Source organism: Patagioenas fasciata, unplaced genomic scaffold (genome assembly GCF_037038585.1).
Source record: "Patagioenas fasciata isolate bPatFas1 unplaced genomic scaffold, bPatFas1.hap1 Unplaced_9, whole genome shotgun sequence".
Taxonomy (NCBI): Eukaryota; Metazoa; Chordata; class Aves; order Columbiformes; family Columbidae; genus Patagioenas; species Patagioenas fasciata.
In genome coordinates, this window is record NW_027288811.1 from 1,332,157 (window position 1) to 1,359,955 (window position 27,799).

The 27,799-nt window shown below is 49.4% G+C and overlaps 2 pseudogenes; one reads left to right on the top strand and one right to left on the bottom strand.

Moving 5' to 3' along the window:
* The first annotated feature begins 7,700 nt into the window (after positions 1-7,700).
* Positions 7,701-16,014, top strand: LOC136116124 (uncharacterized; annotated as a pseudogene).
* A 3,755-nt stretch (positions 16,015-19,769) lies between these two features.
* Positions 19,770-20,695, bottom strand: LOC136116125 (olfactory receptor 14C36-like; annotated as a pseudogene).
* Between the last annotated feature and the right edge of the window lie 7,104 nt (positions 20,696-27,799).

Genomic DNA, 27,799 nt, shown 5'->3' on the forward strand with positions numbered 1-27,799 from the left:
GGGAAGGGCAAACATCCAGACAGACTGTTGGAAAGTTGTCCTTTGACATGGACATTTAGTCAGGAGAGGTCGAAACTCCTAAATGACAAGGGAGATGAAATAATAGCGTGTTGGTAATAGAAGTACAGGGGAAGACCGATATTTCTTCTCCTGCCTTTAGTACACGGCCTGGTGATTCACTTTTTGTCCTTTTATTTTTTTAGTTAATATGTTAAACAAACCACCACCAAGCCCACACAAACAAACAACAAACACCCTCAAAAACAAACAAACAAAAAACAAACAAACAAACAAAAAACACAACAAAAATATAAACACGTCCACGTTTCCAACAGACATCAGTCATTAGTTGTCTCACCATAAACAGCCAGTGCCATTTTAGGGGACCCATTTTATCCGAGGTGCTGGCCTGGGATTGGCATCTATCACAGAGGACCTGGGGGAGACCAGAGCACCTTGCAATGCAGGTGGAAGTTAGGCAGGGGTTCCCAGGGCATCTACACTGGCACCAGGTGTTTGTGTCCCTGGAGCTGAAGACATTTGTCTCCTAAATCCATGCCCAGTTCTGCAAAACTCTTAGTTTTTCAAAGAAATAAATACCCCAAAATACTTAAAAAGAAAATAAATAAACGTTTAATATGTAAGAATGTAATATGTGCCATATGAAAAATCAATATGTAAAAAGCTATCCATGTAGCTGAGAACATGTGTGTCTTATATCCATTTCTAGTTGTGGAAAACACTTTCCTTTTTGAAGAAAATAACCCCCCAAAGACCTAAAAAAAAGGAAAAGTACATTGAAACCTTCCTTGACTTTGAAACTTTGTCTTCAGTTCATATTTTAACTTTCATTGACATTAACTGACATCGGATGGGCCTGCAGGCATGAAGCCAAGATCATTTTGTGTCTTGCATAGCGCCTCATGCCCTCTAAACCTTCCCTGCCCAGGACTCCTCACACTTGGCTTAGAGCGAGTCACACTGAGGTGTTGGCTGGGTTTAGATGTTGGTTTAGATGGTCACCTACAGCACAGGCGCATTCATGCCCCTTAATCATCTCCTCTGCTCCCGTTAGAAACAGAGCCCAACATCCCAATGGGATCATAAGAGAACTGAGGTTGAAGGGACCTCAGGAGTCTGCAGTCCAACCTGTCAGAAACTGGGTCAGAACAAGGTGTTCAAGCCTTCATTCAATCAGAGATTGAAAACCCGCAAGGACAGAGGCTGCAGAGCCTCTCTGGGTGACCTGCAACAGCACTTGGGTGAGCTCCCAGGGCAGGGGTGTCAAATTCATTTTCACCGGGGGTCACATCAGCTTCACAATTGCCTTAAAGGGCCGAATGTATAAATGTAGGAGTAGTTAAATTTATACAGTCCTTTAAAATTATGTTCTGCCATTTGAGGGTAACCATGAGGCTGATGTGATCCCTGGTGAAAATGAAGTTGACACTCACCTCCTAGGGAAAAAGCTTTTCCTTATGTCCTGGCTGAACCTCTCCTCTTTCACCTGCCACCCGTTCTCTTTTGTTCTTCTACCACACACCATGGTGAAGAGCCTGGCTGTGTGTTCTCCATGATCTCCTTGTTGGTATTGACAGGCTGTGATGAGGTCCCTGTCTGCCTTCCCTTCTCTGGGCTGGACAAGCCCGGCTCCCTCAGCCTCTCCCCACAGGCCAAGTGCTCCAGTTTCTGGCTGTCCTGAGGCCCTTTGCTCAACCCACTCCAGCTTGCCAATATCTTTCCTGAAGTGGGATCTGAGATCTGGATGGACTATTCCAGAGAATCCCTTCCCTCCACCTCCTGGCCGTGCTCCTGGTGGCACAGCCCAGGGCGCTCCTGGCCTCCCTTGCACCAGGGCACACGCTGCCTCCTGTCCAGCTCCCTGCCCACACAGACCTTTCCCACAGAGCTGCTCCCAACCAGACATCCCCAGCCTGTGCCATTGCCAGGTGAGTCCCCTGCAGGGGCAGACACTGGTGTTTGTCCTGCTGGGGTTTCCTGAGGGTCCTCCAAAGACTTGCTCTCCTCCTTGAACCCCTTCATTGAGCATAGAGGCCTGGGAGATGGTTTCTGTAAAGACCCAGGTACAGAAGTCATTGAGTCCTTCAGTGTCAGTGTCTGCTGTTACTAAATTTCCCTCTTCACTCAGCAGCAGCTCTGTGTTCCCTTTCTTCAGCCGTGGTCTCTAACACAGCTGTTGAAGCTCTTAGTTTGCTCTTGACTTTTCTTGCAGTCGCCAACTCCAGGTGAGCTTTGCCTTTCCCAAAGCCATCCCTGCACAGTAAAGCCAATGTACATGTACTCCTTGTCTGTACCTGTCCTTGCTGTCACCCCTGGCAGCAGCTTTGTGGCCCCTGTCTGCACCTTGTGCTGTGACAGCCCAGCCCTGCTGCCCCACACATGGTCCCATAGCCCCATGGTGCAGGTTCAGCACAGGACAGGGTGCATTCGGGGTGGGGAACGGTCTCCTGACTTGATAGCCAGAGCAGTTCTTGGTGCTTTGTCACCCCATGGCCTTCCTGTTGGGCAGCCTCTCCAAGCTCCTGGAGAGGTCGTGTCACCTGTGGGGTCACAGACAGCCCTGCTCCAGGGTCTGCCAGGGTCTGGGCCAGGAGAGAGTCTGGGCAGAGCTGTCCGTTCCCTGAGACAGGCCCTGAGCCCAGCAGGAGGATGGACATGGCCTCACAGGGAACCTTACCCGTAAACCTGGGGTGCGCGGCCAGTGCTGGAAATGGCCCATGGGAGATGGCCAGTGACTGGGGGGTGATTAAGGCCCTGGGCCACCTTCCTGGTCTGTCCATGTCACCAAGGGCATAGAGCAGTCTCCTCTCTCCTGCACCTGCATGTCTTTGATCCCTTCCAGAAGCCCTGGCTCTGCACCACAACCCCCTCGTGTGAGTCTTCACCCTGCATGGTCATGCACCACAAGATAAACGCTGATGTTTTTCTCTCCCAGGTACTTTCCAGCCCAGTCCAGTTCTCTCAAGGTTCTGCCACCTCCCCTGCCCTCTCTCCACCACCAACACCCTCTCCCCAGCAAATCCCAGTCAGGGCTGGTCCCACAGCAGTGCCCATTGCGGGTGCTCTGGGCAGTCACCCCACAGCCTCTGCCGCTCTGAAGGGCACAGCAGCTCCTGCAGCTCAGAGAGAAGTCACCCCAGAGGTGGGTGAACACTCATGGTAAAAGGAAAAGGAGGCACCTGTGTCATTTGCTCTCCTCTCCAGCAGATCCTGAGAGGTCTGCAGCCCCTCCATGCCATCCCCTCTCCCCAGGCCAGCACAAAAGCCCTGGCCCTTGAGGACCTCAAGAGCTCTTACTGCTCCAGGCACAGAGCAGCCTTCCCAGAGCTGATGCAGCCAGGAAGGTGTTTTCATGTCACATTCCTTCTAACTATTCTGAGGATGGATCTCAGACTGAAAACAAACAAAAAAAGCTGTTGTAGGTTCATTTATTTCACTTAAATACAATGAGAAACTCCCCATTTACACAAAGTGTCTCAGTCACACAAAATGTGAGGATACTTAATGGGATGAATAGTGACATAACTTTGAAGATGACAACATGTGGGGAAAAGGGAAAAAAAAAGTAGAGAAAGAAAAACAAACTTAGCCTGTCATGATGTACACTGGAGCCCACTGCAGAGAAAGTAGGCCGTCTATGGCTGCTGAAAACATCCAGTAATCAGCTTCCTCAGAGCATTCTTGAGCTCCTGGTTCCTCATGCTATAAATGAGGGGGTTCAATGTCGGAGGTACCAGTGAGTACAGAACAGACACCAGTAGGTCCAGGAATGGGGAGGAGACAGAGAGGGGCTTCAGGTAGGCAAATGCACCAGTGCTGATAAACAGGGAGACCACGGCCAGGTGAGGGAGGCAGGTGGAAAAGGCTTTGTGCCATCCCTGCTCAGAGGGGATCCTCAGCACGGCCATGAAAATCTGCACATAGGACACCACAATGAACAAAAAACATCCCAAAACCAGAAAACCACTGAAAGCAAGAAGCCCAGCTTCCCTGAGGTAGGAGTGTGAGCAGGAGAGCTTGAGGATCAGAGGGATTTCACAGAAGAACTGGTCCACAGCATTGCCCTTGCTCAGTGGCAATGAAAATGTATTGGCTGTGTGCAGCAGAGAATAGAGAAACCCAGTGGCCCAGGCAGCTGCTGCCATGTGGACACAAGCTCTGCTGCCCAGGAGGGTCCCGTAGTGCAGGGGTTTGCAGATGGCAATGTAGCGGTCGTAGGACATGATGGTGAGAACAGAATATTCTGCTGTTATAAAGATCAAAAACCAAAAGATCTGGGCAGCACATCCTGTGTAGGAGATGGCCCTTGTGTCCCAGAGGGAATTGGCCATGGACTTGGGTACAGTGGTGGAGATGCAGCCCAGGTCAAGGAGGGAGAGTTTGAGTAGGAAGAAGTACATGGGGGTGTGGAGGTGCTAGTCCCAGGCTATGGTGGTGATGATGAGGCCGTTGCCCAGGAGGGCAGCCAGGTAGATGCCCAGGAACGGCCAGAAGTGCAAGGGCTGCAGCTCCCGTGTGTCTGAGAATGCCAGAAGGAGGAACTGGGTGATGGAGCTGCTGTTGTACATTTGCTGCTGATGAGCACATGGCACTGTCACAGGATCAAAAGAAAGTGACAAGTTAGGGGAGACTTCTCTGAGCAAAATCAAAGCTATTTCTCATACACCCTCCCCCTGATCCACACCCCCTTGTCCTTTTCCAGACCTTCCTCCAACTCTGTGGCTGAGCCCTCATGGTTCTGTCTGCAGGTGCCACAAGGAGCAGGGCCTGTGCCCACTGGTTCTTTCCTTGGAGCCCCCGGCCCTGAGGGCAGAGGCCTTGCTGGGTGGGAGAGGAGGCCAGGGGGCTGCTCAGAGGAGGGATCTGCACTGCAGGGGATCATACACAAATCTCTGAATTCACCCTTTGACTGCATTTCTTGTTTGAGTTTCATCTCATTCATTGATCCTGTCCCTTCTGCCAGGAGATTTTCCTCCTGGGAGGTGTTCCCCTGTCCATGTCTCTTCCCTGTCAGCACTCACAGATCATCCCACCGTCTGTACCCTCACCCTGGCTCTCTAGATCCTGCCTGTTCACAGGGCACTGCCTGGGGGCATCTTCCTGTTTGCAGGTTGGAAAAAAGGACAGGTTCAGCTGCTGTGATGCTCCTGCTGTCCACAGGCAGGGGAGTGGCTGAAGGGATGTTCAGAGGCTTCTGGCAGATGAACTGATCACTCAGAGTTGCAGTTCAGGAGTCTCAGTGACTTGCTAAAACTTGAGAGCTTCTTTTACATTTATCTTTTCCTACAACCTCCCTCCCCTGAGTCATGGAAGAGATAACTAAAAGCTCCTTATCTTTTTAGTAATATCTGTATAGATCTTCTTGAAACGTCCTATTGTAAGAGGTCTGGAGTGAGCAACCCTGACTCACAGAGAACCCAACAGCAGAAGGACCTTGCCCTGCCGTGGGTCGCTCCTTCCCCCCGCAGCTTCTCCCCTCAGTGTTGTTGGGATCTCCCTGGGCAGCCTGAGTGCTGACCCTGGAAGGCAGCAGAGTACCTGCCCTGGCACAGCCCTGGGGTGCAGGGACCCTGCTCTGCAGGACAGGGCTGGGCACCCCTGGGTGCTCCCCAGGCAGTCATCCTCAGCAGAAGGTGCCATCATGCCCTTTCCCACTGACAGTGCAGCAGGGAAACCCTGCTCTGGAGTGTGTTCTTCTCTGCAACAGAGATACTGTGAGAGAGACCTGACAGATCCTGCAACACTGTGTCATGTGCCGCTTTCAGGACATTCCTTCAGGAAAAGCAGTTGCATTGTCCTACATGCAGAGACTTACCGTGTTAGGACTGTGAAGATTTGTCTCTCAATAATCCCTTAGCAACCAACCACCTACATTGCCTTTCATATTAATTTTCACCGGGGGTCACATCAGCCTCACGGTTGCCTTCAAAGGGCCAAATGTATAAATGTATGAGTAGTTAAATTTATACAGTCCTAAAATCACATTCGGCCATTTGAAGGCAACCTACTGGAAGGCAGGAGGGCTCTGCAGAGGGATCTGGATAGACTAGAAAAATGGGCTGATTCCAATGGGATGAAGTTCAAAAAGGCCAAGTTCTGGGTCCTGCACTTTGGCCACAACAACTCCCTGCAGCACTACAGGCTGGGCACACAGTGGCTGGAGAGCAGTCAGGCAGAAAGGGACCTGAGGCTGCTAATTGACAGGAAGCTCAACATGAGCCACCAGTGTGCCCAGGTGGCCAAGAAGGCCAATGGTATCCTGTCCTGTATCAAAAATAGCGTGGGAAGTGAGGCCACACCTGGACTATTGTGTTCAGTTCTTACCCCCTCAGTTCAGGAAAGAGATTGAAGCGCTGGAGTGATCCAGAGAAGAGCAACAAGACTGGTGAAGGGACTTGAGCACAAGCCCTATGGGGAGAGGCTGAGGGAGCTGGGCTTGTTCAGTCTGGAGAAGAGGAGGCTTAGAGGTGAGCTCAGCACTCTCTAGAACGACCTGAAGGGCAGTTCTAGCCAGGGGGGGATTGGGCTCTTCTCCCAGGCAGTCAGCAATAGGACAAGGGGGCATGGGCTTAAACTCTGCCAGAGGAAATTTAGGCTGGAGATTAGGAAGAAATTCTTCACAGAGAGAGCGGTCAGGCATTGGAATGGCTGCCCAGGGAGGTGCTGGACTCACCGTCCCTGGAGGTTTTTAAACTGAGATTGGACATGGCACTTAGTGCCATGATCTAGCAAACAGACTGGAGTTGGACCTAGGGTTGGATTTGATGATGTCTGAGGTCTTTTGCAACCCAGTCCATTCTGTGATTCTGTGATTCCCACTATGAAGAAAACCTCCACCATCTCTGAAACCACCCTTCGAGCACTCTCAGGCTACTCCTGCACTGCTGCAGCCTCACCAGCGCTGCTGGGCCAAAGCAGCCCAGGTCCCTCAGCATCCCACACCATGTGCACAGGTGCTGAACCTGCCTTGGCACAGCCCTGCACTCTCCAGTTCCTCCCTGCTTCTCCAAACTGGGAAGCCGCACACTGGCACACACCCGTGTGTGTGGGGTCACACCAGTGCTGAACCGAATGGGATGAGAACTGTGACTCTGTGACTCTGTAATTCTGTGATTGTGACTCTGTGACTCCGTGACTCTGACTGTGGCTCTGTGACTCTTACTGTGACTCTGTGACTGCAACTCTGTGACTGTAACACTGTGCCTCTGTGACTCTGTCTGTGTGACTGTGACTGTGTGACTGTGTGACTGTGATTCTGGCTGTGACTTTGTGATGGTGACTCTGTGACTCTGACTCTGTGACTCTGTGACTGTGTTTCTGACTGTGACTTTGTGACGGTGACTCTGTGACTGTGAGTCCGTGACTCCGTGACTGTGAGTCTGTGACTCCCTGACTCTGTGGCACTGTGACTATGACTCTGGCTGTGACACTGCGACTCTGTGACTGTGTGACTGCTGCCCTGAAGCTCTTGAGGTTCACTAGAAGTGGATGAACCTCCAGAAGGGTCTATGGGACACCTAGAACCTGGGTGGGTTCCCCATGTTTTTTGGGGCACCTAGAACCTGGTGGCCCTTCCCAAGCACCCTTGGACCACTCAGACCCAAAATGTCCCATCCCTGGACCCCTTGGGCCACCCACACCCAACATGTCCCCTCCTGGTGAGGTAGGACCTCCTGGTTATGACTCACCTGCCCCTTGTCCAGACCTACTCAGGGCTCTTTTGTGTGACCATCAACCACTACAAGTGGCTGCCCATCTACAACGCCGAGGTGGTGGCCGCCTACCAGGGCAAGAAGCGGAGTGAAGCTCCTCCCCACATCATCTCCGACTCGAACAGTCTTACCAGAACATGCTGATGGGTAGGGACCTCCTGCTGGGACCCCAAACTTGAAGATCCCACCCCAAAAATGGGTCCTGACCTAGACCTGGTCCTCACCTGGAGGATGGAGAATCCCATCCAAGATCCCAAACATCTCTTCGAACTTCATCCCTCCTCATATGGAAGAGGGTGAACCCCAAGATCCCAAACATCTCTCCTAATGTCATCCCATCTCTCTCCTCCTGGCAGATCATGACAACCAGTCCATCCTCCTCACGTAAGTCACTGCCCCTCAGGGCCCTGATCTTGGTGTCCCCAAAGTGTCCAGGAATGGGACATATTGGATGCAGAGTTGGGACAGTATAAGTCTTGGTGGCCTAAAGTGTCCAGAGATGGGACATGTTAGGTCTTGTTGGCCTAAGGGGCCCAGGAATGGGACATCTTTCCCTGAGTAGCTCAGGGGAGACAGGAATGGGAAATTTTGGATCTTGATGGCCCAAGTGGGCTGGAGATGTGATAGTTTGAGTCCAGGGATGAGATACCCTGGGTCTTGGTGGTCTCACAATGTCCAGAGATGGGACATCCAGGCTCTTGGTAGCTCAAGTGGTCCAGAGATGGGACATATTGGTCTTGGCAGCCCAAGATGCCTGGACATGGGAAATCTTGGTCTTGGTAGCCAAAGGGGTCCAGAGGTGGGACATCCTGGGTGTTAGTGGCATCACAGTGTCCCAGGACTGGACATCTAGGCCTGGGTGTCCCAGAGTGTCCAGAGATGGGACATTTTAGGTCTTGGTGGCCCAAGATGGCTGCAGATGGGATATCTTGGGTCTTGAGATGGGACAACATTGGTCTTCATGGCCCCAAAGTGTCCAGGAATGGGACATTTTAGGTCTTGGTGGCCTAAGGGGCCCAGGGATGGGACATCTTTCCCTGAGTAGCCCAGGGGATACAGGGATGGGAAATTTTGGCTCTTGATGGCCCAGGCGGGCTGGAGATGGGACAATCTGGGCCCAGGGATGAGATATCCTGGGTCTTGGTGTCCTCATGAGGTCCAGAGACTAATCATAGTGTTTCTTGGTAGCCAATGTGGTCCAGGGATGGGACATCTTGGTCTTGGTGGCCCAAGATGACTGGTCAGAAAGCATCCTGGTCTTGGTAGCCAAAAGGGGTCCAGAGATGTGTCATCCTGGGTCTTGGTGGCCTCACAGTGTCCAGTGATGGGACATCTAGACATGGGTGCATCAAAGTGTCCAAGGATGGCACATTTTAGGTCTTGGTGTCCAAAAGTGTCCAGGAATGGGACACCTGGGGTCTGGGATTGGACATTTTATGTGTTGATGACCTAAGGGGCCCAGAGATGTGACATCCTGGATCTTGGTGGCCCAAAGTGTCCAGGGAATTGTCCTGTTGGCCTGGGTGGTCCAAGGGTTGGGGAATTTTAGGTCTTGGTGGCCCAAGGGGGCTGGAGATGGGACATCTTGGGTCCAGAGATGGGACATCTCTGGTCTTGGTGTCCCCAAAGTGTCCAGAGATTGGGTCTTGGGTCTTGGTGTTCTAAGGGGTCCAGGGATGGGACATCTTGAGTCTGGTTGGCCCAAAATGTCCAGGGATGGGTCATCCGGGGTATGGGATGGGACATTCTTGCTCTCAATGGCCCAAGGGGTCCAGGGATGGGACATTTTAGGTTTTGACTACCCAAAGTGTCCAGGGATGGGACATGCTGGGTCTTGGTGGCCTCACAGTGTCCAGGGATGGGACGTCTTGGCCTGGGTGGTCCAAAGGGTCCAATGGTTGGGACATTTGAGGTCTTGGTGGTGCAAGATGTCTGCAGATGGGACATCTTGGGTCCCAAGATGGGACAACCTTGGTCTTTGTGGCCCCAAAATGTCCAGGGATGGGACATCTTTGCCTGGTTGTCCCAGAGTTTCCAGGGATGGGACATCTTGGTCTGGGTGGTCCAAGGGTTGGGGCATTTTAAGATCTTGGTGGCCCAAGGGTGTCCCAGAGTGCGCAGGGATAGGACATCTTGAGTCTCGGATGGGACATCCTGGCTCTCGGTGGTCCAACGGTTCCAGGAAAAGGACATTTTAGGTCTTTTGGTGGCCTAAGGGGACCAGAGATGGGAGATCTTGGCCTGGCTGGCTCAAGGGGGCTGGAGATGGGACATCTTAAGACTTGGTGTCTCCAAAGGGTCCAGGGATAGGCCATCTCCCTAGGGGTGCAGGGATGGGACATTATAGGTCCTGGTAGCCCAAGGGGCCCAGGGATAGGATATTTTACGTCTTGGTCACCTAATGTGTCCAGGCATGGGACATCCTGTGTCTTGGTGGCCACATAGTGTTCAGGGACGGGACGTCTTGGTCACTTAAGGGATCCAGGGACGGGAAATTTTGCCTCCTGATGGCCTCAGAGAGTCCAAACATGGGACATCTTGTTGGCCTAAGTGGTCCAGGGATGAGGCATCCAGGGTCTGGTTGGCCCAAGGGGGCTGGAGATGGGACATCTTGGGTCCAGAGATGGACAACTTGGTCTTGGTGGCCGAAAGTGTCCAGGGATGGGACATTTTAGCTCTTGGTGCCCTAATGGGTCCAGGGACAGGAAATTTTACCCTGAGTGGCCCAAGGTGTCCAGGGATGGGAAGTTTTGGCTCTTAGTGGCCTCACAGTTTCCAGGGATGGGACATAGTGGTGGTGAGAGTGGCCGTGTCTCTTCTGTCACCGGGACCAGGCCACGGTGGGGTGACCGCCTCCCTGCCCTGTATTTAAAGGGGTGCCTGGGCGGGCTCCTTTGTGACATCACCAGTGACGTCACAATGCCCACTGTGGCAGTTGCACAACCCCCTGAGATCCAGAGCCTTCAATATGGCTCCTTAGCACCTTTTGTGCCCCACTGTGCCTCTCCCCATGTGCACACCATGGTGGGACCAAGGTACTGGCAGTCACGTTCTCCCCCACCCTGGGCAGGGTGACTTCACCTCCACCAGCTTGATACAGGCAATTAACAATTCACTAATTAACACTTAAAGAACTAACACTTAAAGAGCTAACAGAGAGCTAAGCCTTAACCCACATCTCTATTGCCTAACCTTGCTTAGCTTTGTGTAACTTATTGTACGAGAAACAGGAGTTTGCTGACACCTTGCAAAGATGAAAAATCTTGGGTGCATTCTTTGTGTGTCCTTGGGTGAACCAGATAACAGAAACTTGGGCACAGGACAGGAGATGCACCAGTTTAACCAGCTCAGCAGTCTGAGTCCCAGCCAACTCATCACACTGGACCAAAGGTCCCAGGTACAGAGAAGAGGACCCGGGGTCACGATCACGTACATGTTGGTGGCTTATCAGTTCCTTAGGCACAGCTTTAATGACACACACATAGACCAGCTATGTGCCTGAAGGTGGCCGATCAGGTGCTCAGGTGGAAGTGACCTCAGAGCCACCATCACAACTGTATGCCTCTTGCCGGCCCACAAGTCCCTGAGGCACCACAGACCTGGTCCCAGCAATGCTGCCCATCTCCTCCTTGGTCCTAACAGCTGGTCAAATACCTGTAACCTCACATCCTTCTTCAGATGTCCCGTGGCTGCTCCAGAATCACCCTATGTTGCCCCAGGGGGCCAAGCTGCTTAAGTATGGTAGGGAGAGGGGTTGGAGGTGATGGGGGTTGAGCATGGGAACGAGAGCTTTGAGCATGAGATGTTCACTTTAGAGGTTAAGGGTTAGAGGTAAATTTTGAGATTGGGTTTAAAGTAGTGCATTACTGTCAGGGTGAGGGTTGGCATTTAGGGGTAAGGTTAGAGTTTAAGATTATTGCTTAGAACGCAGGTAAGGGCCTAACATGAATGCCACAGTCAATGTCACAACGGCATCACTGTTACCTGAAACCCTGCAGATCTTTCATCTCTCTTGGCCAAGCCGTTCTTTCCTCTCCTCTCTTGACTCAGTTCACCTTGACCTTCGCACATCTGTCATCACCTTGGGAGCAGCTTTCTGATGGCCTTCATGACTTCTGAGTATTTGCCTTCCCGCTGCTGGTCACTCAGTTCCTGTGACAGAAGTGACCTCACAGCAGCGTCCAAAGGGACGCAATGAGCTGCTGTGCTGCTGAGGTCCCTGCTCAGCCCACCCAGCAGCCCTGCACCACCCCTTAGGTCCCCTACTTCAGCTCATGGCTACCAGCTCGTACTCCAGAAGAGCTCCCATAGGTCCTGGGAGACTTTTCCCAGTCACACGTGGCGCTTCAGCTGCCTCATGAAACTTTTCGTAGTTAGTTAGTTAGTTAGTTAGTTAGTTGGTTGGTTAGTTAGTTAGTTAGTTAGTTAGTTAGTTAGTTGGTTGGTTGGTTGGTTGGTTGGTTGGTTGGTTGGTTAGTTAGTTAGTTAGTTAGTTAGTTAGTTAGTTAGTTAGTTAGTTGGTTAGTTAGTTAGTTAGTTAGTTAGTTAGTTAGTTAGTTAGTTAGTTAGTTAGTTAGTTAGTTAGTTAGTTAGTTTTGACAGCACCATGGGCAAGTGTCAGCAAGCTAATTAAACACTGTATCTCTATTTGAATCTTTTTATGCAGCCATTTCCTAAAATGACAGAATCACAGAATGTTAGGGATCGGAAGGGACCTCAAAAGATCATCTAGTACAATCCCCTACCGGAGCAGGAAATACATTGCCTACCAATGGTTTGAGAAACACTGTTCAGAGGATCTTGTCAATTTGTATTGGCACATTTTATATCTCTACTTCTTTCCCTCTGTCTCTTTTACGTGCCTACCCTTTGAAGAGCTCTCTGAGGAAAAGATTAATTGAATTATGGAATACCACAGATTGGAAGAGACTCCCCTGTCAGTGTCTTCAACTGGATCAAGTGAGGCTCCCCTTACAACTGTTCTGAGTTCTTATAATTCAGCGAGCCTGTTGTCCTGCACATCCTCTCTGGCATTTGCAAGCAACTTAAGTAATTGCTCAACTTTATCCAGTTTTGCAGCAGAAACTGCTACAGGGATCTCTGAAACAGTCTGATTCTTCACCCAGGATGTTAATAACTACCTTTATGAACAGGAAATAGGCCCAGGAACAGCAGGATTTGCCTGTCTCCAGCACTGTCTGGAATCCCGCAAGAAGAAATCCCGCACAAGTTGGGCAAACCTTTAATTTTTGCTGATTTTGGAGGTGGTTGATATTGAAGGAGGTTGACTTTACTTGATCGCTTGGTTTCATGTTGATCCATTGTCTCAGACTGGTTTCTCCTGTTGTCTCTGTGGACGATGGGATGGGAAAGTCCTTGGAGCACCCAGGTGACTGAAGAGCTTTGGTTGCGCACCTGCACAACTTTGTTTCATCACCTCAAACCCCCCATCTCCTCCTCTCCCCCTTATCCCCTTGCATTTTGAATCATCCTGGTTTTGGAGCTGTCTGCTCTATTCCTTTCTACGTCTGAAAACAAATGTAAAGATGAAGGGAAAAACACCAGGTTTTATTGCATATGTGGGCTTTTTTTGTGCTTCTTTCTCCTAGATGTGTGGTTTGATTTAAGAAATATAACTTAATAAATCAAAGAGTCGAGACTTGACTACTGAGTTCCACCTACCCCACAACAGGTGCCTGTGAGAGTTTGTTTTCCCGAAGCTCCCTGTATAATCAATGGAGACAGGAGAAAACTCTCAAGGCTGGGTCCTCCCAACCTATAGCTGGCACGCAAAAGAAAAGTTACAAATCTCTTCCAGTCACTTTTCTCCTGGTCTGCATTTAGGTCAGGACGTTTAATAGTAACAGCAATGAGCAACTGTTTGGAAGCAACTGCGTTTCAATGCAGATGGATGGCAGATGAGACTGTGTGGAACCATAACCGATTTCAGTCATTATTTAGAGTACTAAAGAAGAAGAGTTATACTTGTTCTCTATTCTGCCCTCCTATCCCCTTTCCTCAAGAAAGAGAGAGCACGAAGCTGTGGAAGAAAGCAGGGGGTTATGGAAGAGGTGCTTGATACTGCTTATTCTGAAATCAATAGATACTCAGGGACTCCTAATCCAAAAAGGCAAGTACTGAAGAGTAGAAAGAAAAGCTTTCGATATACATTTGATATGATTTGATTTGATTTGATTTGATTTGATGTGATTTGATTTGATTTGGTTTGATTTGATGTGATTTGATTTGATTTGATTTGATTTGATTTGATTCGATTTGATGTGATCTGATTTGATTTGATTTCATTTGATTTGACTTGATTCGATTTGATTTGATTTGATTTGATCTGATTTGATTTGATTTGATTTGATTTGATTTATTTGATTTGATTTGACTTGATTTGATTTGATTTGATTTGACTTGATTTGATTTGATTTGATATGATTTGATTTGATTTGATTTGATTCGATTTGATGTGATCTGATTTGATTTGATTTCATTTGATTTGACTTGATTCGATTTGATTTGATTTGATTTGATCTGATTTGATTTGATTTGATTTGATTTGATTTGATTTATTTGATTTGATTTGACTTGATTTGATTTGATTTGATTTGACTTGATTTGATTTGATTTGATATGATTTGATTTGATTTGATTTGATATGATTTGATTTGATTTGATTTGATTTGATTTGGTTTGATTTGATTTGATTTGATTTGATTTGATTTGATTTGATTTGATCTGATTTGATTTGATTTGATGTGATTTGATTTGATTTGATTTGATTTGATTTGATTTGATTTGGTTTGATTTGATTTGATTTGATTTGACTTGATTTGATTTGATTTGATTTGATTTGATTTGATGTGATTTGATTTGATTTGATTTGATTTGATTTGATTTGATTTGATGTGATTTGATTTGATTTGATTTGATTTGACTTGATTTGATTTGATTTGATTTGATTTGATTTGATTTGATTTGATTTGACTTGATTTGATATGATTTGATTTGATTTGATTTGATTCGATTCAATTTGATTCGATTTGATTTGATTTGATGTGATTTGATTTGATTTGATTTGATTTGATTTGATTTGATTTGATTTGACTTGATTTGATTTGATTTGATTTGATGTGATGTGATTTGATTTGATTTGATTTGACTTGATTTGATTTGATTTGATGTGATTTGATTTGATTTGATTTGATTTGATTTGATTTGATTTGATTTGATTCGACTTGATTTGATTTGATTTGATTTGATTTGATTTGATTTGACTTGATTTGATTTGATTTGATTTGATTTGATTTGATTTGATGTGATTTGATTTGATTTGATTTGATTTGATTTGATTTGATTTGATTTGGGGTCAAATCAATTTGGGTCCCCAAGGGACCCAAAAAGGGACCCAGGAGTTTGGGAGGGACCCAGGAGTTTGGGAGGGACCCAGGAGTGCCCCAGTGGACCCAAATAGGGACCCAGGAGTGCCCCAATGGACACATTTGTGCAATAAAAGGGATGACTTAGCCACAGAGGTGTGATAGATGTTTGGAACCAGTCTGCATGAATTTGGAATTTGGCAGGAATGGCATAAAATAGCTACCAGACTTTAAAATCCCCTGTGTTGAAGGAAGAATTCTTTACGAGTGTTCGAAAAAGGTTGAAAGAAGACGACAAATTGTCTGAGATCTCCAGTTTAAACTGGATAGAGAAAAATCAGGGTGTGAGAAATGCTTGAAATACTTTATTTGTGTACTATAGGAAGACTGCAAGGAAGGAAAGAAGCAGAGAAGGTTTTGTAGAGCGTTTCATGCAGACTGTGGAATTATCACACTTGTTTTTTGCCGTGTTCCTGTCTCAGCATGATGAACTGAAATTCAACATGGGACCAGAAAATGGAACTGCAGTTACTGAGTTTGTCCTAGAGGGTTTCTCAGGGCTTGATCAAAGACTACAGCTCTTACTCTCTCTGTTCTTTCTGCTCATATACCTGACAACAGTGATGGGGAACACTACCATAACTTTCCTCGTATATGCAGATCACCGCCTACAAACCCCCATGTACTTTTTCATTGCCAATCTGGCCTTCCTAGAAATCTGCTTTACATCCTCCACAAGCATAAAATTGGTTGTGATCCTGGGTTCTGGTAAGAGAACAATCTCACTAAGCAGCTGCTTTGCCCAATCCTATTTCTATTTTTCCATCACTTTTTCTGTGACAACTCCACCTTATTCAAACTGTGCTGCTCTGACACCAGCTTGCTCTGGAAAATAGACTCTGTTTTCTTATCATTTGTCGTTCTGGGTTCCTTATGTTTAACTCTGGCATTTTACATGTGCATCCTTTTCTGCATTCTACATCTTCCAGCAGCCTCTGGGAGGAAAAAAGCTTTTACCACGTGTTCTTCCCATCTCACCACTTTGGCCGTTGTATATGGGAGCTGTGTTGTTCTCTATGCATGTCCTTCAGAATATGTTTCCTTGGAGACTAACAGCATTGTAGCGTTGCTGAACACTGTTCTGTACCCATTCTTAAATCCATTCATCTATGGTCTCAGAAACAAGACTGTGATACTGGCCCTGAATGAAGCCATTGCCCGTACAACAACACAGATTTTCCCCTAATCATGAGGCATTTCTGGACAGCAATTCCAGTGATCTGCTATCATATGCTAGATAATACCAATGCATATGTACACAAGCTCCAGACACAGATGACTCAGGAGATTTATGTTCTCGTTGGATGTTGTTAAGTGATAAGAAGCTCCTCTGCACACACAAAGAAGGCACTAACAAAGGCAGGAGAAGTAAGTCAGTTAATACCCTGCCCCGACTGCTCCCAGCACCATCACAGGAGCCACCAGCTCATCACAAGCCCACCTCCAAAACCAAGAATAGCACAGAGGCTCATTGGCAAGTGGGAACCCAAATTACAGGCTCTGAGGAATTAACATCTTGTTCCAAGGCTGCCCTGGGAGTGCCATCAGCCTCATTGTCCAGGTTTGAAGCCCATTGAGAGGAATGACTGAGAGCAGCTCTCTGGATCACCATTTAGACTAACAGGATTTTGCCTAGGGGTGCAGGACACATTCGGGTGCAGGGGAAGAACGTTTCTGGATTACACAGGACTTATCATGGGAAGTCTGGGGAAGGACCCCAACCAGTGCAGTCTGTCCTGTCTTCTCATTAAACTTAATTTCTAAATCTATGCTATGTGAGCAAATCTCTCCTCTGCGTGAATGTGTGAGTGTAGCGAGCAGAACAGGAGCAGGGGGTCAGACAGCCTGTATGTCATTGGTGCCAGCAACTGAGAGACCAGAGTGACCAGACATAAGAGTGTGTGTGCACATGTGTGTGACTGGGGGGGTCTGTACCAGTATCTGGAATGGGGCTGCAGCCCTGGGGGCTCATGTGTCCTGGTGTCTGCAATTGGCAAGGCCGATATCCTGAGGAGGCTGCTGAGCAGACTGTTTGGGCCCAGGATCCACCCTGTTACAGGTATATGTGTAAAACAGACTAGACTAGACTAGACTAGACTAGTTCAGTGGGAAGAGGCCTACAATGATCATCTAGTTCCAAATACCTGACCCATTCAGGGCTGACCAAAAGATAAATCATGTACCAAGGGCATTGTCCAAGTGTCTCTTAAACACTGACAGGCTTGGGGTATTGACCACCTCTCTAGGAAGCCTGTTCTGGTTTTTGACCAACCTTGATAAAGAGATGGTTCCTAATATCTAGTCTAAACCTTCCCTGACCAAGCTTTGAACCATTCCCACGTGTCCTATCACTGGACACCAGGGAGAAGATCTCAGCACCTCCCTGTCCATGTCCCCTCCTCAGGAAGCTGTAGAGAGCAATGAGCCTCCTTTTCCCCAAACAAGAGAAGCCCAGAGTCCTCAACTGCTCCTCAGAGGACAATCCTTCTAGACCTTTCACCAATTTTGTTGCTCTGCTCTGGACACATCCAAGGGCCTTCACATCCTTGTTGTAATAGTATATGGGGCCCAGAACTGCACACAGCCCTCAAGGTGAGGCCATACCAATGTTGAATACAGCAGCATAGTCACGTCTTTTGACCACATGGCCACGCTGTGTTTGATGCACCCCAGGATGTGGGTTACTGTCTTGGCTGCTGGGGAACAGTGTTGCCTCCTGTTGACCGTGTGGTCAACCATCACTCCAGATCCCTTTCTGCAGGGCTGCTCTCCAGCTGCTCTCTCCTAATCTACACTTGCACTCAGTGTTACTCTGTCCCAGGTGAACAACCCAGCACTTGGACTTGTTCAGTTTCATGCCGAGTTCCGGGTTCTGCAGTTGGGTCACAACAACCCCATTCAACACTACAGGCTTAAGGAAGAGCGACTGGAATCTGACAATGGAAAAGGACCTCGGGGTGTTGATCAGCACCTATCTGAACATGAGCCAGCATGTGCCCAGGTGGCCAAGAAGGCCAGCAGCATCCTGGTGTGCAACAGGAATAGTGTGGCCAGCAGGACCAGGCAAGTGATCATCCCCCTGTTCTCGGAACTGGTGAGGCTGCACCTCAAATCCTGTGTGTAGTTTTGGGCCCCTCACTACAAGACAGACCTTGAGGTGCTGGAGTGAGTTCAGAGAAGGGCAGTGAAGTTGGTGAGGGGTCTGGAGAACAAGTCAGATGGGGAGCAGTTGAGGGAACTGGGACTCTGTAGCCTGGAGAACAGGAGGTTGAAGGGAGACCTTATCACTGTCTACAAGTGCCTGAAAGGAGGTTGTAGCATGGAGGGTGTTGGTCTCTTCTCTCAAATAGCAAGTGATAGGACAAGAAGAAAGGGGCCACAAGTTGCACCCAGGAAGGTTCAGTTTGCATAATAGGAAAAATTTCTTCACAGAAGAGGTTGTCAGGCAGTGGAACAGGCTACCCAAGGAAGTGGTTGAGTCACCATCCCTGAAGGTGTTTAAAAGACATATAGATGAGGTTCTTAGGGACATGGTTTATAGCCAGAGTTAGGTTAATGGCTGGACACGATGATCTTGAGGGTTTCTTCCAACTTAAATGATTATATGATCTCACTGGGATGAGAAACATCATGGGGCAGCTCACCCATATGGAGTACCAGTATGGATGGATGAATGGGTGGATGGATGGATGCATGCATGCATGTATGCATGGTAGGGCAATCAGATAGATAGATGGATTGAGACAGAGAGGAACATCAACCTCCCTATCAGCCCAAGGGCTGGGATCAGCCATGGCAGGAACACAGGACCGTCCCCCTGTGTCCTCTGCTCTTGTTTTCAAGAGATCCTTCACACCCGTTGCTGGCAGCCCTCTTGTGCCAGCCCCTCTCACCAGCACAAGACTCCTGCCCAGGAGCTCTTCATGCTGCTCCTGCTACCGCAGTGACAGAGCAGCCTGCCCTGAGCTGGGGAATGCAGAAATAGGTTTCTGTGGGTCATTTATTCCCCCGTTGAAGCACAGAGCACTAGGAGCAGGCTGTGGTGCCTGAAAACCACAGTGAGATAGTTCAAGGCAGATCACTGAAGGTCCTTCACCATCTCCAGGAACACTGGGCACCCACAGATGGACACTCAAAGCAGCACCGTGACGTAACATCTTGCCCCATGTCCTCCCCTGAGCGCATGAAAAACCCAAGTACAGCAGCATGGCCTTGGTGGGGGGGAAATTTATTCAGGCTGACCACAGCTTTGGAAGAGGAGCCCAAGCTCCAAATACAGAAAGTGAGGAAATCACCTTTTACGGGGTGTTTCGAAAAGATGGAGCAAATTTCAGAGATACAGTGATTTCAAAATGGATCCATCTTTTCAAAACATCCTGTGTTACAGAGATCCAACACAGGAAGTCGTGGTCCCAGAAACAGGTAAACAGGTCTCTGGTTCCAAGAGGCTGGCTTCATGCCTCTGGAGAAGTTTTGTGGATGAAGAAATTCTTTGACAAACATGGTTATCGCAGATAAAATGCACAGCCCAAAGCAGGATCCTGAGATGAATTGGAAATAACTTCTGAAGAGACTTGGGTAACTAATTGTTCTAACAGAAAAATGATTGAATCACTTTCTTCAGTGCCACTTTCAGCTCCTGGTTCCTCATGGTGTAGATGAGGGGGTTCACTGCTAGAGGCACCAGCGAGTACAGAAAGAGACCACCAGGTCCAGGCTTGGTGAAAAAATGGAGGGGGGCGTCAGATAGGCAAACATGGCAGTGTTGGCAAACAGGGAGACCACAGCCAGGTGAGGGAGGCAAGTGGAAAAGGCTTTGTGCCATCCCTGCTCAGAGGGGATCCTCAGCACGGCCCTGAAGATCTGCACATAGGACACCACAATGAACACAAAACACCCAAATGCTACTAAAAGACTAACCACAATAAGCCCAAGTTCCTTGATGTAGGTGTTGGAACATGAGAGCTTGAGGATCTGGGGGATTTCACAGAAGAACTGGCCCAGGGCATTGCCCTTGCACAGGGGCAGTGAAAATGTATTGGCCGTGTGCAGCAGAGCATTGAGAAACCCAGTGGCCCAGGCAGCTGCTGCCATGTGGACACAAGCTCTGCTGCCCAGGAGGGTCCCGTAGTGCAGGGGTTTGCAGATGGCAAGGTAGCGGTCGTAGGACATGACAGTGAGAAGATACAACTCTGCTGAAATGAAAAAGGAAAACAGAAAGACTTGGGAAGCACATCCCATATAAGAAATTGCCCTGGTGTCCCAGGGGGAGCTGGACATGGACTTGGGGAGAGTGGTGGAGATGAAACCCAGGTCAAGGAGGGCGAGGTTGAGCAGGAAGAAGTACATGGGGGTGTGGAGGTGCTGGTCACAGGCTATGGTGGTGATGATGAGGCCGTTGCCCAGGAGGGCAGCCAGGTAGATGCCCAGGAAGAGCCAGAAGTGCAAGAGCTGCAGCTCCCGTGTGTCTGCGAACGGCAGAAGGAGGAACTGGGTGATCGAGCTGCTGTTGGACATTTGCTGTCTGTGAACATGGGGACCTGTGCAAGGAGGAAAAGACAGTGACAAATTAGGGGAGACTTCTCTGAGCAAAATAAACATGCTTTTTCTCATTAAAGCCTCCTCCCTGAAAGAGGGATATGTCAGTTTATTTTGTTTCTACAAAATGAGAAACATGTTTCATCACAACTTAAAATACAGCTTAGGTACCTGGTTTCCATGAATCATCTCTGGGGCAAGACCCCCAGTGTTGGTGTCAGAACAAGAATGGAAACACACTCCCACGCCAATCCCATACAGCAAGAGCACCAGGGAGAGGTGGAGAAACAGGGAAGGACACTGAAGTGTTCCTGAAAATTAAAGCAATAACAGAAAGGCAGACGGGCAGGCTGTGGAACCTCCTCCTTACCCGGCTGTGCTGATGTCACTCACATAATGACACTGTAGAGCAAGTACGTTTAGCACCTTTTCTGCGTACCACGTACCAGGAACCCTTCACCTGGAGGTGCAGCTGGTGAGGTGAAGACTCATGACCTGGACCTCATGGCTTTGGGGCAGAGGCTCTGCTGGGGAAGAGAGGAGACCAGGGCTTGCACTGGGAAACATCTCTGCACTGCAGGAGATGGCAGGGGGGGTCCTGAATCCCGCCTCCCCAGCATTTCTGGTCCATCTCCCTCTCCCTGCCCATGCCTTTTGCTGCCTGCAGCTGTGTCTCTGTCCCTGGGTCTGCTCCCTGTCAGTGTCACAGACCCCATCCCACCCACTGTGTGCTCAGCTCTGTCCTGCTCACACCTCCTGGCACTGCCCAGGGGCAGTTCTGTGTGTGCAGGGACTCAGGAGCAGCTCAGACAAGTCCTAACGAGAATTGGGGTCTCAGTGTCTTCTCCAAAGAGATAAATAAATCCCCGTCTCCCACTGCACACCAGACAACCAAGAGTGGAAAACTGAAAGCACAGACTCCTTCCCTTGCAGCTGTTGCTGTCTTGATGTTGTTGTTCAGAAGGACCCTCTGCCATGTCTGTGGGGTTGATCTGGAGCTCTGAGCAGCCCTGACCCACACAACACCCTTCAACCCCACAAGCTCCCTGCCTGCCCTGCCGGGGGTCACTCCTTCCCCCACAGCTTCTGCCATGGGATCTCCCCGGGCAGGCTGAGCGCTGACCCTGGCAGCTTCTCAGATTTTCAAAGTTGCTGAAAAAGATCCCCATCCTTACAGATCCCATCAGCTGTGCCTGTGCCAGTTTTAGGAGATGCCTCCAGGAGCTACAGCTGCATTGCCCTGCACCCAGAGACTTACCATGGCAAGGGCTGCAAAGGTTTCTCATCCAGTGAGCTCTCAATCATCCTCCCAATCCTGACCACCATTAATCTCTCTCTGCCTTGCTCGTCTCCCTGAGATCCCCAGGCAGAGCCCTCAGCCCTGCTGCGCTGTGCAGAGGAGCTGCTCCTGGGCAGAGCTGTCTCTCTGCAGTGCTGCCGCTTGCCAGGAGCTCCCTCTGTCCCTGGAGCCCAGCCCAGCTCAACAGCACAGGAGCAGCCCAAGGAGCTTTAATGACCCCTCTGGTGGCGTTGGTGCTGAGTCCATGGACCTCAGACCCTGGAGGAAGATGAAGAAACTTCTCAAGAAGTCAAAGTCAGATTCAAACTGCAAAGTTTCTTGTAATGTTAATGAATCCCACTGAGGGAACCTACTGAGAAACAGTACCCAGAATCTGGGTAGAGCAGAAAATTGGAGGCACTGATGACAGGTCAGCAAAAGCAAAGTAAAGGTCTCTTTGATACTGATTCAACCTGGATGTGTTTCTTTAACCAAAGGGCCAAGCCCTGACCCCAACCCTGGACTCTTCCTGGGACAGTGTGATGTGGGGCTGTACAAGGCCAAGGGCAGGATTATGGTCCCACACCTCCCAGGTTCCTGGCTGGGGACAAGGAGGCCGTGAGGTCCCTGTGCTGGAAGGACAAGGTGTCTCCTCACAGGCATCAGAGGTGGACACAACAACCATCGCTAAGGGGAGGAGGAGCTCATGTCTGGTGGGGCTTTCGGCGTCCACATCCCTTGATCATCTCCACGACAGCCTGTCCTGTGCTGTGGCATCCCCTGCACCTCTTTCCCTGCAGGCTGCAGACATCCCCCCTGCTGCCCCACCTTGCTCCTGTCTGAGCATCTTCCTTCCTTTGCTGAGATCTCTGCATCCTCCCCAGCTGTTCCTTGGAGCACAAAGCCTTGGGCTGATGCAGACTCCCTCTGCTGACCTGCTCCACCACAGCACTGCCGTTCCAGTCACATTCCTTGCTGCTCATGTCCAGCCTGGACCTCCCCAGCTGCACTTTGGGCCATTATTTCTTTCTCAAGTTCTTTCCCACTATGAAGAAACCTCCACCACCTCTGAAACCACCCTTCAAGCACTCTCAGGCTACTCCTGCACTGGTGCAGCCTCCCCAGCACCACTCAGCCAAAGCAGCCCAGGTCCCTCAGCATCCCACACCATGTGCACAAGGTCCTGAACCTGCTTTGGCAGAGCCCTGCACTCTCCAGTTCCTCCCTGCTTCTCCAAACTGGGAAGCCGCACACTGGCACACACCCGTGCGTGTGGGGTCACACCAGTGCTGAACCGAATGGGATGAGAACTCCAGGTGTCTGGGTCCCCGCGCTCCTCCTCATGCAGCCCCGTGTGCAGCTGCCTTGTTCATGGTGAGCGTGCACCACGGGCTGGTGTGGGGACCTTGGAGTGCCCAGGCCCTTCTCCTCAGGGTCAGTGCTCAGCGTGTCAGGTCCTGCTCTGTCCTCATGGATGGGTTTATTCTCCTGCCCCGATACAGCACTGGTCATTTCATCTTGTCAAAATTCAGAGTTTTCTGATGGGTAAATACCAGATGCCTGGGGGTAGACAATGCCAGCTGAAGTTTGAGGAGTCTGAATGACAGGGCAGAACAACATGGGCAGTGTTGTGGTGACTGGACATCAGCTACAGGATCCCTGATCAGGAAGAGGAATTAGATGAGGCCTCCTTCAGACAAATGAAAGAAGCCTCATGTTTTCAGGGCCGTGTCCTCATGGCAGACCTGAGATATCCCAATATCTGCAAGGTACCAGCCATCCAGGAGGGGTTGGAGCTCATTGACAACATCTTCCTGACACGGGTGACTGAGGAGTCAGTGGGGTGAGGTGCCCTGTGGGACTTCACACTTACAAACCAGAAAGAGTTGGTCAGGATGGAACAGTCAGGGATGGGACAGTGGAGCTGAGGCTCCTGGGAGATGATAACAAGGCCAAGAGCAGGATTTCAGGAGAGCAAGCTTTGGCCTGCTGAGGGACCTGCTTGGGTCCTGTGGGATATGACCTTGGTGTCTGCAGTGATTTTCTCTCACATTTCCTCCCTCCTCTCCCCCACCTGCTGTTGTGCAGCGTTTTTTACCCTTTCTCAAACACAATATCCCAGAGGTGCTGCCAGCATCACTGAGTGGCTCAGATTTGGCAGGAGTGGGTCCATCTTGGAGCAGCTGAAATCGGCTCTGTCTGATGTTGGTCAAACTCTTGTTGTCTTCTCAGAGAGGTGACAACTGTAACACATCCACACTCACCCCCAGTTCCAAGACTTTGCCATGTAAATCCAGTTAGATGTTACAAACCACTTGATCATGCAGAAGAAATGGAAAAGATGTTCTGTCAGGAACCTTAGGATGTCTCCAGTCAATGAGCAGGTTCCTATGGGGAACTATAATTGCCCTGACATTACCTGGCCAGGCAAATCTGCAGGTGCCAACAGTTCAAAGGATCTTGGGCCAACTTCTTAACATGTCTGCCTGGTGGGCCAATGAGGGTGATGCTCACCTGGATCTGGTACTGATGAAGAAGGAAGAGCTGGTGAGGGATGTGAACATGAGTGTCCACCTTGGCTGTTGTGACCAGGAAACAGTGGGGTCCCAGACCCCGGAGGGGAGGGAGGAAGGCCAGCAGCAGAGCACAGGCTGGTGGGCTCCAGAGGAGAAGATTTGGACATACTGGGGGATGGTGAGCAAAGTAGGAAGTAGGTCTGAAGGGTGAAGGAGCTCAGGAAATCTGATCAGCCTTACAGGGCAGCCTGCTCCAAGCAAAGAATTTTCTCTCCAAGCACCCATGAACAGAAGCATTTATCTCATTGAGGGTGCTTGTCTGAACTGATGGAGCTCCAGGGCAAAAAGGCAGCACACAGGAGGTGGAAGCAGGGGAAGCTGCAAAAGAAGACATTTATACCATGGATGTAGGGATGATGGCTAAGATGCCCTGGGCTTGATCCTTGAATGGGAGTCTGAGGGCAGCAAGACGAGCTGACATTGCTTCATTTGCAGTAAAAGAACAGACACCCTGTCTAGATCATGGTTCTGCTGCTGAACTTCGTAAGAGTAGAATCAGACAGGACTGAGGTTCTTCATGGCTTCTTTGCCTCCATCTTTCCCAGCAAGGGGACTTTAATCCTAAAGGAGAACACCCAGGAGTGGATGGGGCTCAAGTCAGGGGTGACCTGAGCAAACTCAGATACCATTACAGAAAAGGAGATGGGTCATTTGACCAGGTCCTTGAACACAAGTATCACTGTGTTCTGTTGCCTGAAACTCCCAGGAACACCTTCTGGTCCAGAGGAGTGTGACTCCTCTTGAGGCGTCCTGGCCTGTCTCCTCACTTACATGGTGATTTAGGCACCCACTTTTCCATTATATTCAGTCTTTATCAGGACACGCTCCAGAACAATATGAAAACGAAACTGTTGAGATGAACTGCTCTGGAAAGGAAGGGAAGGGTGAGCAGGGAAGGAAACAGAAGAAATACTGATTTCTTGCTGTTTATTATGGAAATGCTTTCTGTTTGGCTATTCCTGAAATCTCTCTAATCATCCACACCAGACTTGAAACATTTAGGAAAATGCTGCACAGAGCCTTGGCTTGTAAGAGCATTTTCAATGTTAATGAGCTGCCATGATCCTGAACTGCAGCTACTGAAACAACGAACAAACCTCTGATGAAGTGAAAGGCAGAAGCAAACCTCAAGTTTCTGAGGGTGTTTGGAACCCCATGAAGGGCCATCACTGACACAGCTGTGAAGGAAACAACCAGTGCAGGTCCCTGTCCCTGGAGGCTGGTGAAGGAAAGACTTGGAGACACTGGTTACAGGTGGTGAGGGCCATGTGGAGGTGGCTCTGATGCCATGTCAGCCCTTGATGCTTGTTCATCTCCAGAATGGCTGAGACCTGACCCCTGGGACCTGGTAGATCCTTCTCAAATATTTATCAAGGTTTTTCCTGTGGACAGTGTGTTTTGTGTTTTGGGAGTTGGTTTTATGTGAACTGCTGTTGCTTTAACTGCAAGGCTCTGGTTTTCTGTGGAGCTGCAAATGCCTGTGAGTTCCTCATAAATCATCCAGCCTCTTTCATACACCTGGCAATGGTCACCAATCACCTGAGCTGTCCCAGTCCCAAACTTGCTTGAATCCTCTATTTGGATCCATACCCATCACTCCAGGAGGTTCATGCATCGTCCAGGCTCATGGATGATTCCTGAAGACCATCCAAGTGTGGGCAGTGTAAGAGAGGAGCAGAGCAGGGTCAGCTCATGGGCCATGACTGAGCACAAACACCCCAGCAGCAGCCATTCCCCATCTCCCAGGCACAGTCATGCCCACAGCATGCAAATGGCACTGCCATACATGAGTAGCCCAAGAGAGGCCTTTCTTCCTTCCATATTCCCAGGAAAATCTTCCTCCTGTTCCTCCTCCACCTGCAGACATCAACTGCTTTCCATTTCTGGGCTCAGACATGCCTGGAAGGGTTCACTGAAGCCATCAGCCATCTCATTGCTTCTCCCTGACATGCCCTGACCCTCTCCCACACCTACACATGGCCAATCACGGCTGCTCAGGCCTCCCACTCTTCAGAAGAGGCCTTGAGCTTCTTGGTTCTTCATGGTGATAATAATAAACTTCTTTGCTCTCTGCAGAGTTCATGGTGAGCTTTCTTGTCCATAACAGCCCCCTATGGCCATGTCTTACTTAATGGTTGTGTTTTTATGATCATTTGTGCAGAAAGGGCAGTCACAGGACAGCACCCATTATGTCAAAACTGATGTCGAGTGAAATGCTGTAAAGACCTGGTGAGTTACCCCTGTGTCTAGATAAGTTACGCAAACATTTGAAGGACTTCTCATGCCTTTTAACCTGATTATCCTCAGAAGACCACCAGCTTTGCATCTCAGGAAATGGGATGCCAGAGTTCAAGGGCAGGATGGTTTGGGCTCTGTCCTGGGATCTGGAAACTGAAACGTGCTCCCAGCTCCCAACCCCCTGCCCTCCTCAGTGAGGGTGTGAGACATTCTGCCAGCGAGGGCTGAACTCACAGTCATGGCCAGTATCTTATGCCCAACTGCAGCCAATGGTGTCCTGCCAGCTCAGGACTGGAGCTTCCATTGCTGGAGGTATTTAAAACATGTGGAGATGTGGCACTTTTGGATATGGTTTAGTGGTGAGCTTGACAGTGTTTGATTTATGGTTGGACTCCATGTTCTTAAGGGTCTTTTCCAGCCTAAATGATTCTACAGTTCTATGATTTGGGTTGAAACCATTTCAATTCCATCACCTCCAGCTTCCCTCAGAGGCTGCTGTTGTGTGGCACAGCTGTCCTGGCTCTCCAGGCAGGTTGGGCACTGGTTTGGTGCCTGCATTGGCAGTTTTCCCCTTCCTGGAGTAAAAGGCTGTTGAGGAGAGACAGTTGTAGAGATTTGGGACACAGGGGTTTGGAGCAATCCTTTCAAAATCTGAGCAGGCTGAGCTTTGGTACAAAGGCACAAAGGACGCCAGAATCTTTATGTGGTGTGCACTGACACACATTGCCACCTGCATTTCCAGTCTCTGCAGTCCCAGCTGTGCAGCAGAGTCTGGAGTTCTGAGCTCCCTTCATCTGCCCTGTGTGACACCTGTAAAATGGAATTACCCCAGTCAAATGGCTGGTTTTGATTCTCCTCACAGCCTAAAGCACCACGTGGGTCAGGAGACAAGTCACCCATCGAGGACTCATATGCTCTACCCTTAAAGTTCAGGTGTTCCCGGGAATCTCGGCAGACATGTCACGCTGATATCTGGGTTCAAGGAGCTGG